Source organism: Cuculus canorus, chromosome 14 (assembly GCF_017976375.1).
Source record: "Cuculus canorus isolate bCucCan1 chromosome 14, bCucCan1.pri, whole genome shotgun sequence".
Lineage (NCBI taxonomy): Eukaryota > Metazoa > Chordata > Aves > Cuculiformes > Cuculidae > Cuculus > Cuculus canorus.
In genome coordinates this window covers 7,469,338-7,484,153 of record NC_071414.1, presented here as the reverse complement: position 1 = coordinate 7,484,153, position 14,816 = coordinate 7,469,338, and the positions used below count along the sequence as shown (strand labels likewise).

General features: G+C 38.2%; 1 long non-coding RNA gene across 1 annotated transcript in view; it reads right to left on the bottom strand.

Moving 5' to 3' along the window:
* The window catches only part of LOC128853569 (uncharacterized), a 255,098-nt gene extending 240,658 nt beyond the window's left edge, over nt 1–14,440 (bottom strand). The window contains exon 1 of the long non-coding RNA XR_008452162.1: nt 14,322–14,440. This is a non-coding gene — a long non-coding RNA (uncharacterized LOC128853569). The remainder of the gene's footprint in view (nt 1–14,321) is intronic.
* Between the last annotated feature and the right edge of the window lie 376 nt (nt 14,441–14,816).

Genomic DNA, 14,816 nt, shown 5'->3' with positions numbered 1-14,816 from the left:
GGATGGAAGATAAATAAAAAAAACAAGACTTGAGATGATCCGCACTTTCTCCTCAACCATCTTCCTATGGATCTATTTACATATTTGGCAAAGATGTTAAAAGGATTTGTTTGTATTGTGCCAAAGCGATTTCCAAACTCCTTGAACATTAGGGCTGTATTCCATGAGGAAATGAAAATGAAAAATCTTAGACTCCTTCAGTGATCCCCCTCAAGCCCTGCAAGGCTCCTGGAGGGAGGGTTGGGGGCTCAGGCAGGAACAGAGCGCCCTGGCTGCAGCTTGGCTTTCCCGGGCTCGCAGAGCAGCGCTGCTCCGACTGCCGCACAGCTGCCGCCTCGCTGCCTCGCCAGCTAATTGCTACACTAAATCCTGGGGATTAAGGAGTGCTGAGGAAACATTGAACGAAGCAAGTCCTAAAACGTGAAAGACAGAAGTTCCAAATAAATAAATAAATAAATAAACTAATTCGTTTCATCTGCCGCTATCCCCTGTCCCTTCCCCCTAACCGGCACACTCCACCCGGAGCTGGGAAGGTTCGAATCGCCTCCCCAGCACAGCACGAGATTGCCACCTGCAGGACCGAGCACCCAACAGCCCGCAACGGAAGGAGAGGAAGCGTGACACTGGGGTCTCTTTTCTATACAAGCTCATGACTGTTTTTTTTTCCCCCATGCCAAATACTTTGACTCGGAATATTAATCTACAGTTCACAAGTAAAGTATTATTTAAAGTCCGTGTGCTGGGGCACAGAGATTAAGTAGACATGATAAAAATGATTACATTTTCAGTAAATTCATCTACATATTTATGCTCCAGCTCTTATCATTTTCTCATGGCTCCAGGAGATAGTGCTATGCTCTCGCCTCTTAATTTTTTAAGTTTTACTTTCCCTGTTCATATTTTGGTAACAAAGCAGAAGCTACGAAAGATACCCAGCAGGACTCTCATACACCGCAGACAAGATTATAATAAAATTGACTGAGTCCACTCTGACTTTGAGAAAGAAAAGATTTTTTGTCAATGCTTTTAGTTTGAACTGACACTGAAAATATTTTTGCAAAAACTATCGATATGCCTGCCTCTACAGATAAAGACCTAATCTCAGTACACCCAGAGTGAATACCAATTCCACACGATATTATGTAGAAAGAGGAGAATGCACCAGAGGTTTGCTTCATATATGCTCTGTTTACTTCAAGTGGACATAAATTTGGAAAAAACTTTTTACCATTACCCTTTTCTCAGGAAGATACTGTAATAAAAAGCTGGCAAAGAGATAACCAGTATGCAACTTAGGAGGAGGCACGTAGGACTGAAAATGGTCAGTTCTACTCACATAATATACAAGGAACAGCAATAATGCTGAACGCTTCTCTGCTGCAAGGGCCAAGCAAGCTGGAAGTAAAGCCTTCGACAAATTGTAATCCTAGAGACAAAGAAAATTGTAATCCTAGAGACAAAGAGCTACATTAAGTTGTGGCTTGGAGCCTATACTGGGGCTAAACAAAAAGAAACGTCAGGAAAACTGATATTCTCTACAAACCAAACATCACAAATGGAAGGTTTTGAAAACTAAACTAACAACATTTAACAGAATTCAACCATAAAAGAGTAAGCAAGTACACTGGTAATGCCTCAAGCGGCTACAGACTCTGAAGCAAAATGAAGCCATCAGCTGGTGTTTCTAGATTTACAATGGGACAGTGACTTTGTGAGGAACTGTTTTCTGTATTTCTCCTCTTTATGAGGAAAAGTAAATCAACTCAGAAAAACATATCCAGCTAACTCATGAAAAATCCAGAAGCTTGGCAAATAATGAAAGCATCTTTGTAAGGGACCACACACTGCAAGTAGTATACATGCAAAGTGGACTGCCTACACACTACGTAAGTGTCTTCAGCAAACAGATCTTTAAAAAAAAATAAAAATCAAATAAATAACAAATCTTAGAATTATTTTTTTTTGAGCTTCCAAACAGCCATTAGAGATTTCAGCAGCTTATCTGAAATCATCTTGCTATATTTGGTCAGCACTGAACCAGGTAGCACAGACCAGTGATCTAAGTGTAATAAGGTCAATAAAATTTTAACAAAACAGTGAAAATCCAAACTGTAATTCAACAATCCTTTAATCAGTTTAGATTAAGCCACTTAAAGGAGCGATGAAGAGCTGCAAATTGAGCATTTGGGAAGAATTAGCACTGGTTTAACGTGGTGACCTTAAACTGGGCTGCTTGTGACCTGCCTGCTAGTGACTAGTGGTGAAGAGCTCACTGAAGACTCGACGAATCTCATCCTACATAACATTTATTCCGACAGCTTGCTCATTTTCAAATAGAGAAATCAACACTAACAAGAACGAGGGAGTTGCTGAACACCAAAGCTTTAGCTGAAATCAGTGGACATGTTGAGCCCTTTTCAAGATCACATGTTAAAGCCATGACTGGTTTAGAGATAGTGAGGGAACATCTGTCTTTGAAAGCAATAGGAAAAGGAGACTTAGCAGATGAATAGCAGCCTTTCTTAAAGCAGAAAGCCATCAACTGCGCATGACAACACCAAGAGAAATCACCAACATTAAAGGAGGTTGCAAGAAGTTACCTTAAGTGAGCTCTGAATAATTTCTCAGCCATTGTTTATTTCTGGCTGAGGAAGTTAGTCTTCCTTATCCATTCCATTCCATCATCTACAGCCTGAAGCAGAAAATATGAACACTAATCAAAAGCATTAAGCAGAAAAAGGTGACAAGAGAAACACCCAGTGATTGCTACTAGTAATTGCAAACAGAGAACACAGAACAAATTATTAGGAGACAAGCCTGATCAGAGTCAGAGACATACAATGGGATGAAGCAGTGGTTGGCAGAAAACCGATCCCTTAGACGTAATTGCAGATGGACCAAACGAGTAACAACACAGAGCCCTGAGGCGGGAAAAAAAGAGTCATGATTCTTCATTTGATCTGCCAAAGTCGAGAAATACCACTTGTTCTTTTTGAGGGAGAGAACAGTGACATGATGCTGAGAGGGACTGGGAAAACTACAATAGACAACAAACAATTTCAGGATTTTTTTAGACTAAAAAGGAACAATAATGAAAGATATCAGAATCACAATGCCTGAGCCTTTAAGTTCATCCTTATTCTAGATGCTAGGACTTTCCAACGGCAAGCAAGTAATCTTACAAAGGGAGAGGGAGCATATGTTAGTAGTGTGTTTTCTAGACAAGAGAGCGATGTATGGAAGAGTTAACAGATAAATTGGATTGAAATACCTCTGTTTACACCCAAGTATTACCTGTGATGAGGTTTGCCTTGTACTTATCATGAATAAATGATTCAAAGTCTAAAGGAAACATATTCTCCAGATGTTTTTTGGAGAACAGAAGAGCAAAGCCCAGAATTTACTGAACATCAGGTGCAGTCTTCTAGCAGAGCCTGTAGTTCGCACCTATCATGCACTCATACTTCATCCTTAGGGACATGGTTCAAGGGAGTATTAGGAATGGTTGGACTCAATGATCCAGTGGGTCCTTTCCAACCTGGTGATTCTATGATCCTATAAAGTAGGGCTAACATTTTCTAGTTAATTGCTGAAATCTGTGATTAAATATTTAAGCATGACAGCAACTTAAACTACTCTATTATTTTATGATGTTCATCAGAAGCACAGGATGCCACAGAGTACATAATAATTACTACTTAGATAGAAGCACCACCTTTAGTCAGTATTCTTTTCATGAAGGAGTACCCAAATATTTTATTTTTAAATTTATCTCACATAATAACACACAAGCAGCAAATCAATTTCTTCACCTTTTCCAAGGTGAAAAGCAAAAATATCCGTATCCCCAGTTCTAGTTCTGGTTTAGAATATCAAGGACCTTTGCCCTTACCCCAAGAGCCACAGCCGGAAACAACAGGCAGGAATCAAGAGCTACATCAGTCAGTTCCAGCTGGTAAAGCACTGCCACCAGCATCAGATCTGTGAAAGGCCTCTGTTCCCTTACCTACAAAGGGTGCACGACACAGTGTAAACAAACTTCACCATCCCAACAGAAAACACCACTCATCTCTCCTCGAGAATTGCTCTCATTTGCCCTCAGCAGTACCTTGTCTGGCCTCTGTTTTTCCTACAACCATATGCTCCTATATCTCACACTGCAGAATACAGAGGGGAAAAATCCAAGAAACCTAATCACCCTTCCTCCCAGCTGCCTCTTCTTCCTCATATAAAAAGCTTCTGATCACTACCATTTTTCTTGCATCGCATTCATCTTCCTGCTCAGCTCAAGTTTCCAGGGAATAAACATTCTGTAATAATATTTCCAAAGAATTTCACATCTGCCACCTAATAAGACCCAGAAGATAGACTAATGAAACAACATATACCATAAGTAAAACCATCACAAAGTGTTACTTATCACATTAGAGGTTAGAAAGAGGAACAGCCTGCGATTTGTCATAATTTAGGAGCCCAAATACTTAGTAAAAACCTCCACTGTTTTTTACATAACTTAGCAATACCGGTGATTGTATAAATCACCATATATTAAAACTACCTACAGTGATATGGAAGTCTTTTTGGAAAAAATTTAGTTACATCCCAAGTATCTCACCAATCATTCAGAATTCCAGAATAATTTTTCTTAATAGACTGCCTTCAGGGTCATTTTCCAAGTAGTGGATTTTTTTCAGTTTTTGAAGGCAAGGTAGGGACTGAAGAGAGGAAAGAAAACCAGAGCATGCAGAAATCCTGAAACAGTGCCTGCATACAGAATGCCTTCCATGTTAAATTCTATTTCATAGATTTGTGGTATGGTATGCAACTGTTCATCTCGATACTGACTATCAGGACCAAAATATGAAGAGATAAAGATGTGTTGGCCCTATGGTGTGGAATTAAGGCAGGAATTTAGTTTCCCACTAGAGACTATAAGAAGTTACAGTGGTGGATCTCTGATTTTAACACCCTTCACCAAAATAATCACAACACAATTCTTTTGAAAACACAGACACTTAAGCTGGCAGGGTCTTCTCCTTATTACTCCGACACAGCAGGACTAGCTGCAGGCCGGTGGGGACCGACGTTCAAATCAGTACAGAAGACACCAGAGGGTGTCATATGTTATGAGGGTGTCATGTGTTCCCTCCATATCACAATCAATGTTCAGACTTAGCAAAAGGAGACAAGCAAGTATGGCATCCTGACCTTTTAAATGAGACAAGTATGCGCTAGATGAACATCATAGGCAAGCCCCAAGACAAAGCAAAGGGAATGCATTAATAGCAGCTGAGGAGTTACTTGATCCTTCACAGAACAGGTGTGTGTATAAACAGAGAAATGTGAACTAACAGGTGAAGATCTTTAAAGGTGCTTCATTTTTGAGAGACACTGAACATTATGCACATTGTCCAAGGGTGGTTATAAAATAGCTATAAATGTCAGAGCAGAATGGACAACAGGAAGCCAAAAATTCCTGCAGAATGACCATATCAAAAACATGAACTGAGATTGCTAACCTGCAGGTGGATGGGAAGACTACTTAAAAATGTACATCCTTCGGTCATGTCTTGGAAAGGTTACCAGAAGATACAGTCATTGCATTGTTTCTGATAAAAAACATGTTTAAACTAGGACCATGAATAAAGCAGACTGCTCTGTGTAGCTTGCTCAAGAAGCCAACGCTGATTTCACATGCTGTTAAGGAAATGATGGAGCAGAATTGCCTAAACAGAAACAATGACTTCTTGTAGAGAAGGCAGCCTGGGTCACAGGACCCTGGTGAAGCTGGATATAGAAGAGTGAGGCACTTATGGAATAAGAACTTCTGCTTACATTGACATTTCATAACTTGTATTATTCGCTGTTCAGACTGGTATCACTGTTCTTTGTTATACTGGTTATTTAATTTGTCTTTCTGTAGAACCACAGAACCTCTCAAATTGGGAAGAATTCATAATGATCACCAAATCCAACTTCCTGTTCCTCACAGGACTACCTAATACTAAACCACACAACTAAGAGTCACCCAGATTCTCTTTGAACTGTTTCAGGCTTGGTGTCATGACAACATCCCCGGGAGCCTGTTCCAGTGACCAACCACCATATTAGTGAAGAGCTTTTTCCTAATGTCTAGTCTGGACTTTTACCTGATGCAGTTTCATTCCACTTCCTTCTGTCCTGTTGCTGATCACCAGAGAGGAGATCAGCACCTCTCTTTCCACTGCCTGCTTTGAGGCAGTTGTAGACTGCAGTGAGGTCCCCCTCAGCCTTCTTTTCGCAAAGCTGAACACTCCAAGTGACCTCAGCTGCTCCCCATCAAGTCTTGCCCTCAATACCTTTTACCATCCTGGTACCTCTCCTCTCAACACACTCTAATAGTTTGACATACTTCCTATATTGAGGCATCCAAGACTGCACACAATACTTGACATGAGACCACACCAGTGCAGTGCCAAGTGGGATGATCTACACATTATAATACTACTTCTACATTCTTAGAGTAACATACACTGTCTTCAAGATAAATCAGCTTCCACAATATAAAAGAAAATGGTAATACATAAAACTAATTAAAAAAAAATCCTAGTATTAGGACACTTATAGAAACATCTTATACGCATCCTGCATAATTTGTAGCAAGGTCCAGAAACTATACTTAACTAAAACTTGTACTTATAACATTTGGTTTGATAATAAGGAATGCTTCCTGGCACTGCAGGCTGAGAAATCAAAACTATGTAAAGCAATTCTGAGTCAAACTGACCTCAGCTGTATGGCTTGAACTGCAGAGTAACCCTGAACACAGGTACAGATTACTCCCAAGTATCAGAGGTCAAAGTCTACTACACCTTCCAAGAAAGAAGAGCTGGTCACCAGTTAAGTCATTCATTCTGCAACAGAGTACATGTCACAGACATCACAAGAACATTTGCTTTGCTGCAATGCATTTTCTTGGAACCATTCTACCTGTTCTCTTAGATTCTATTAATCAAAATACCATTGCAATCTCGTAGTCTTGTACTGACAAAGATCCTTTCTACAACATCAGCATTTCTGTTTAATGTATTTTTAATTCAGAGTATAATATGAAATCATTTGGGAAAGCTATGCTCAGCTTTTATCTTTTCTGTGAATAATTAGCAACTTGGCAACAAAGGACGCACTCTCTCTCTGGATTGACATGCATGCCAGTGTCAAGGCATTTGCATTTCTGCCAAGGGGCTTAGTAATACTCTGTTCACTGCACTTCTGTTTTTGCAAGCTAAAAAATGAAAGACAAGTTTCAAGGAAGATTCCAGGCCCAGTTTTCTTTTAAACAGGCTCATTTACCAGGGTAACACAGCATATTTGTTTGTCTTCTTGAAAAATAACATTCCTGTCAAACAATAATAATAATCCTGACACTGAGACAGAAACAACTATCAGGTGCCAAAGTTAAGTTCACAGAAAACATTCAGAAGACTGCAGTTGATTTGCAGTCAGTGTGCAGGCAACTGCACCTCTATGAAAAGCAGCTGCTCCTCTCAGGCATCCTAACCCACAGCTTGGTACAGCTTTCAGTGTACACTGCATACTTATGGCACCTATATGGACTGCACTGCTGTTCAACCGTACAATATTTAAATGCAGAAACACAGATATCAGAAAAAGCACCAGTTATTTGCAGAAGCATAGCTACCTGTCTGTGGACGCAACAAAGAATCACTACTTGGTACATGCACCACAGGGAGGCGTCATCCATGTCCTGCCTGCCTTCTTTTGGAAGTTGAGCACAAAGTGACCTTTGTTGGGACATAAGCCAGCTGTGATGACTCCACCATTACACTGTGAATTTGGGATTTAGAAAATTCCCTAGAGTTGTCACTGCAAGTAACAGAGGTGAGATGGAGCAGAACCAAAGAAGAGTCAAATAAGAAACTAAACTTAAAGCCATGTGGCTGCCTTGAGTCAGCATGTATAGCTGAAAAACACAAGCTCCTGGTTCTATATTCAGTTCACCCAGTACATGTTCCGATCTGTAAAGGAAAACAGCTGAGGTGCTGAACTTGTATTATTTTCACCAGAGAGCAGCCTTTACATGCTTATTACCTTTAAAATTAAGGGAAATACTTCATATCAAAGTCACTATCTGGCAAAACTTAATCCCATGTGTTCCTCCAACTTTTCTCTATAGAAGGCATACCACTGCAGAATAACAAAAGTTATATTGACCATTAAAGCCAGTAATTAATTCAAATTAACTGAAGAACAAAATTCAAGGAAGGACTACTGGGAATTACTTTTTTTGAGCTCATTACCAAGTGAAACATAGAACCTCTTCCACACCTGACAGTCAAAGTCCAAGTTACCCAATATGAATCTGGAGAAAAAAAGTAAGTGGCTTTGAATTATCAAAATAGTGACTGTCAAGGCCAATGAAACCTTAAAATGAATTGTGCAATAACAACAGATGCAAACTAACTTGTCATTTCCAGACCAGGGTTGGGCTGCAGCAATCTAAATGAATTTTAAAAAAAAAAAAAAAAAAAAAAGGAGAGGAAAAAATACTAAAGGACTGAATTTTTCCTGTGCTGGACCTTTCAAATCAATTTAAAAGTGACTTGCACAGGCTTGCATTTGAGAGGGGGAAGAGTGGAAAGGAAATTAGACCCTAGCAGGAAAGAAGAAAGAACGCCTCTCTAATAAGATATGGAATAATAACCACAACACAAGAACAGCAAACATTTTCTCACATTTGTCTATAACATTAAATTACTTCAGCTAAAGCAAGTCTGTAAGCTGTTCGGCTAGGAGCCCTGATCCTTATTTACCGAGAAGATTGCTGTGCTCTCTCAAGTACATGACAACTCCCTGTCATAACAAATAATGAAGAGAGATTGGAATTTGAGAGTTCACATTTGCTGCTTCTTACATAGAACATGTACTTGGAATTGAAAAAGAAAAAACAACTATGACCCTCATTGTGCATGCTTATGCCCTCTGTTTATTTTCAAATAATGAGATATCATTTTTCTTCCCATTGCAACAAAAATGCAGCTATATCCTCTAGTTTTGTCTGAGAAAACTGCATGAACCACTGTTATCAGATAAACCACATATTAAACATCCAAAATACATGGGGTTAGGGCAAACTACAGTAATTCAAGCTTCTCCCACATACTTGTAGAAAAAAAAGGACCCATAATGTTCAAGTGAAGATGCTAAAGGCTCTTCAACCAGTTCTGAACTTAACACCTCTCACACCTTTAACATATTTTATCATAATGATGAATTATTTCAGAAATCCAGACTTCCTACTTGGCAAATACATGCTTTATTGGAGAAAATATCCTTGGCCTGGAAAGCACCAATTTCATCAACAGACCGTTACAAAGGCCAAGTCTGAAAACACTTAAATATAGTATTTTCAGAATTTCCTCTTCCTGGAGAAAACAAATACAGAACGCATATGGCATGAACATAAAAGGTTATCCCTCACTATCAATAGCATACAGGTTCTAATCACACAGCCATATGAGCAAACTAGTGAAAACATTTGTTCAGTTGACTGGTTTGGGTAGGGGTTTGGGGCTTGTGCGAGTTGTCATTCTGATTGGGGATTACATTTGTTTTATTTTGGTTTGGTTTTTTTTCTTGTTTAAAGTGAGAACTATTTTATACTTAGATAAAAGCAAATTCATAGTAGTTCCTACGACAAGGCTACTGAAGATCAGATATTATTTAAAATTGTTGCCGGTACAATGTTGGGTGTTTTGCACAAGGTAAACTGGCAAGCAATTTCTGTGCTTAACATGTAGCAGATATTAGACTGTATTTCCCCCCGCCCCTTGGAAGAAAAGTAAGCTTTGAATAATAATTCCTTAAGCATTCCTTAAGCATTAAAAATTCTTTAAGGTACTTAGAATCTTTCAGATTGCAATGGGAAGGGTTAGGAACACCTCATCCCCCACTAAAATACATTATTAAGTTAAGGCAGAATACATCACCTCTTAAACAGGCAACAAGAGCAAATCCTAAAAATATCAATCCAGGAAATTATATGGATACCTGAGGCAAGGACAATGAAATTAGCAGAGCTAGAATTTGATCAAGGTACAAAGATGCTACCGTAGTTAGATATTTCATGATTAATAATGATCTGAGGGTCATTCTTTTCAGCACCAGCAACTTGAATGTGCAGAATAACATGAGAGAAGAGAATTACAATTGCCAATGCCAGCAGTTATTCAAGAAAAAAAAGGGAAGTGAGCACATTGTATTGGATTATTGTGACCACCTGCATTTATTGTTTAACTCATACAGTCAAAGACTACAAGTTAGAAGCACACCTACTTTTAGCATCTGTAAAAGCAAGCAGAATCAAAACTTTCTAGTCTCAACTATTCCCTTTAACCTATGCCAGCACAGGAATTGTTTAAAATTATTTGAATGACAACTATTTAGATAGGAAGCACCAACATTAAATCATTTTATTCACCACGCTGGTGTTTCTGTAAGTATTGTCCTCCTAACAAGAAATGAAATGTAAAATTCCTTTAAAAACAAGTAATAGTACAACACAAACATGTAAGAAAAAGAAGCGAAGGGCAATTAATAGTGATGTGGCTTAACTTCATAGTCTGCTTGGCCTTAGGTCAGATAATGCGATCTTACCTTATGACTCTAATCTCTGCTTTATTTTCTAACGGTGCATCAGTCACTATTAGAACTGTAAAAAGGCACTAATGTTTCCTTTGGATTGCTAAAAAAGAAGCAATGAGAGTGAATTTGTCATGGCTTGTGTGTCTTAAATTCCCTCCATCTTAATACAAGCTAGTCCAAATTTGGCTGCTTTTCTTCCACATTCCTCTGATTTTTTTTGTTACTTGGTCATACATTTAGACTTTCAAAAAAAAAATCCTCAGTCAACCTCTACTGTCTACCCTCTACAGCCACTTCTAAGCCTTCAATAATTCATTACCCAACAGTATTAGAATAAAATGCTTGAAATTCAAGGGAAAAAAAAAAAAAAAAAAAAAAACATGAGAAAGTCTGCATCAAAAAGATTCACTTATTCCCCCTGCCTCCTTCCCACAATTTTATATGTAACATGGTCGGTTTACGTTTTAGGCAAGCCCTCTAATCATACTTACTAAGTGTTTTTTTAAATGTCTTTTACAGATAAGAAAAGCTGAACATTTTAACAGTAATACTTAACTGCTCAGGAATTGCATTTCAACCTTTATATAAAGTAAGTGTGAAAAATCATTGACTGTCGCAATTTCTCTTTTGAGTGCATTAGATAACCCGTACGCCCAATATTCATCTGAAAGAGCTTTACTTCACATACAGTACCTCCTGTCAGGGCAGTAGACTTAGCATCTAAATTGCAGGCTAATAGATTAAGTCTGGACTGACAACATCTAATTTAATTTTTAGTTCTGATTCAGTGTAGGATTAAGTTAAGCCTTCAGTGAAATTACTGCAAATTTGCACTTAAGTATCAGATCAAAATTTCATCCACTATCTTTCAGTGAAGTCAAATTAAAGCTTTTGTTTCTGAAGACAAGCAAATCACACTTAAGAATGTTCAGATTTATTAAGTCAGCATATCTCCCACACCATTCTAGTACTGTTTTCATTACAACGATCTTCTCACTCAACACATAAATGGAGGTACAAGTCATATTCTTAATTCCTATGTAAGCAAGCAATTTTTTGTCCCTCAGCTGTCTTCTGCACATGACAGACAGAAGCCAAAAAACATCTCACTTATTGATATAACATCAGGTATGAACTATCACTGGCAGATCAGTGTTATCTCCTACTGTATATATCAGCAGAGTTACAATAATATATCTTCTAACCACATTCTAGTACATACAATCTTCTCAAAGCTTTTCATTATGCATAGGTCTCAAGAGTCATCTTATTTCTATTAATTGCTACCCAAGTCCCTTTTAATACTTCAAGCTGCATGTTTCTATAGTTATTAGGCATTGATTTGTACACTTGCCTTACCACCTAGCCTTCAGAGCTCTAGAAAACAAATATAGCATTTTTATTGCACATCCTACTACTTTTACTGCTGAAATAATGAAACCTTCTATAAGTTATTAATTTCATTATAAAAGTTTATCACAGTACATCTTCCAGAAAAGCCATTCAAAACAAAACTATGCAGTCAATTGCTCAATAGAATGAAGCATTAATGCTAATTAGCAAGTTAATGTTCAATTAGATTTAACAAAAAATACTGCTGGGAACTTGAAAAGAGCCATAATACTGATGGCCCTTTATTATTAGGATGATCGCGTACAATAATCCAAGTTCTGCTACCAACAAGACCTCAGACTATTTAAGAGTCCCAAGAACAGATGACTTTGCCCAAGACTTCAGCTTCCTACAATCCCTACAGCTCCTTGGGGAACAATGTCAATTACACCATCATCAATGCAAATAGCATTTTAAAGAGCTTCTGCAGCAGCCAGGGAATGTTAATGCTCATTCAAAATGCTAGTGTACAGCACATTCCTCCCAAAATATCTCCAACCTGTTACGTGTCTTTTCAGTTGGTCCCAATCCTGATATTTTTGTGACAGGACACCGACGCCTTCTCTGCTTTTGTCAGTCAAAAATGAACCATTAAAAACAAGCTATTTGCCAACATCAGAGCACTGTGGAATTCAGTAGTGGCAGCAAAACCATAAACACCTGCATAAAAAGTGTGGTAACATGAGCTTTGCTGGCTTTCTTGCTTCATAGCTTATTTTTATTAAGATAAAATATTTTCAAAAAACCTACTCTAAATAAAAAGTTAATAAAAAAAAGGAGTGATGGAGCATGAAAACACTTAATACTGCTCTATGTGGCATGAGCAGGAAATTAAACTCAGCCTGAAATTTAATTATCACTACGTTTAAAAAAAAGAATAAAGTCCCACATGCTTATTTTCCAACGGCATTTGATCTCTATACTCCTGATGCTCCACTCATCATATAAAACGCTCTTCTGGGAATAGATGCAAAGAGTATAAAATGAAGTAGCTACACAAATCAAAAATGAAATTCAGTATTCGGGAAAAAATCAGCACAAAGATTTGAAAACAAATGAGAACCCAGCAAGCCATCCCACTGCAAAAACATTAATATATGTAACATTTCTACTTCACATTTATATATAAAGGAAACCCAAACAAATCATAAACTTCCTACAATAATACATGATGAGAAATTCTGTCTACCTCAAATTTTAAAGCAACTACTTTCGCCTTAATCAAAATACTCTATCAACTAGCAAAATAAATGTCTTTCATAATATAGTTCATCTTAACCAGTGTTTTTTTCTAACTTACCTTTATATAACACCTACAGTTTTTTTAAAGGTTGTTTCTAGTACTGGTTCACAGATGGAGAAAGGTGAATTCATTTGGTAAACTACACAGTTCTGCACAAGAAAGCAAGAGCAAAAATAGAAATACATAAAGAAAAAAAAAATTTAGGGCACAAGCGAAGTAACCATTTAAATCTTCAGTTTTAAGAAAAGCAGAGAGCGCCTTTTGAACTCTGCATTGTTAGGAAGTATTCAGAGAAACCAAGTCCACGATTCTAACATCAGCTTTTTAATAAATGGCTGCTCCCTCTTGATCTGAGCTTTAGCCACACTTTCCTGTCTCTGTAGACTATTTTGGCTATTAGGCTCTTCTGAATACATTTTCCCCATGCACATTCTTTCACAATACAAAAAGAGGTGCTAATGTGCTCTTTCTCCACCTAACAGAATTATAAGCCAAAGTCTAGGTAACTTTCTGGAGGAAAAAAAAAGGAAGATATTTTTATTTTCTCATTTTCTAGTAAGCAGAGCTGGTAGATGACATTGACTACTATTCACATTCTCACACCTTTAAGGTACTCTGTGACTCCACATTAGTTTTATAGCTTTTAAAAAGTCAGTGTCCTTCTCTAAAGAGTTCTGTTCTTCTGAAAAATAACCACACTTCCCTAACACGAACAGAATTGAACACCATTTTTGGCTTCTCTAAGAACTGCTCCATTTTTGACAATGAAGTCTGATAACTCCATACGTTGGTATGAGAGATATCCCAGCGATCGAACAGTGCAAGTATCAAATGTACTTCCTGTACAGCAAAAGAAAACTTTCTATTAACATGAAGTCACCGTGGCATTCTGCCCCTCTCCCACCCCAGCCCCCAAAAGTAAACTCTCCAACTCCTCTGGCTTACGCTTAATGCTCAACCAGTCAATTTCTGTATGAAAATAAGACATCCCTCTCTTATGCACAGCATGACAACACTGGTAGCTGCTGGTAGTGTTACATACCTCCCGACTGTCCCTTTGATGCTCAGCTGGAGAGATATGCCAGGGGGGTCTCAGCTGTACCTTCCCATCCCACAGCTACTTTCTGTGCCTGGGCAGATGGAGCCAGGAAAGCTCTACAGGCAGCACACATTGGCAGTAGCAATCGCAACTCCAATCCAACCACAAATGCATAAGAGGAAACCTGTTCTACAAGAGACAAGACAGCATCCGTGATTTTTCCTGACTGAAAGTTCTGACACTTCCAAGAACCCTCTGTACTTTTAGTAGACAAATCCCTGAGCACACGCATCACTTCCCTGCAATTAGGTGCACTCGTTTAGATTACTACATCTTAGAAAAATATTTTCACACAAAGGACTTCATCAGAATTTCACACCATTTATTAAATAATCCGTTTTATGCACACATCAACAGAATAACTGATGTCAACAAATGCAGGTTAGTTCAGGGAAGTTTTAGAGCAACTACACTGTATCGCTGAATGAGTTTAATCTG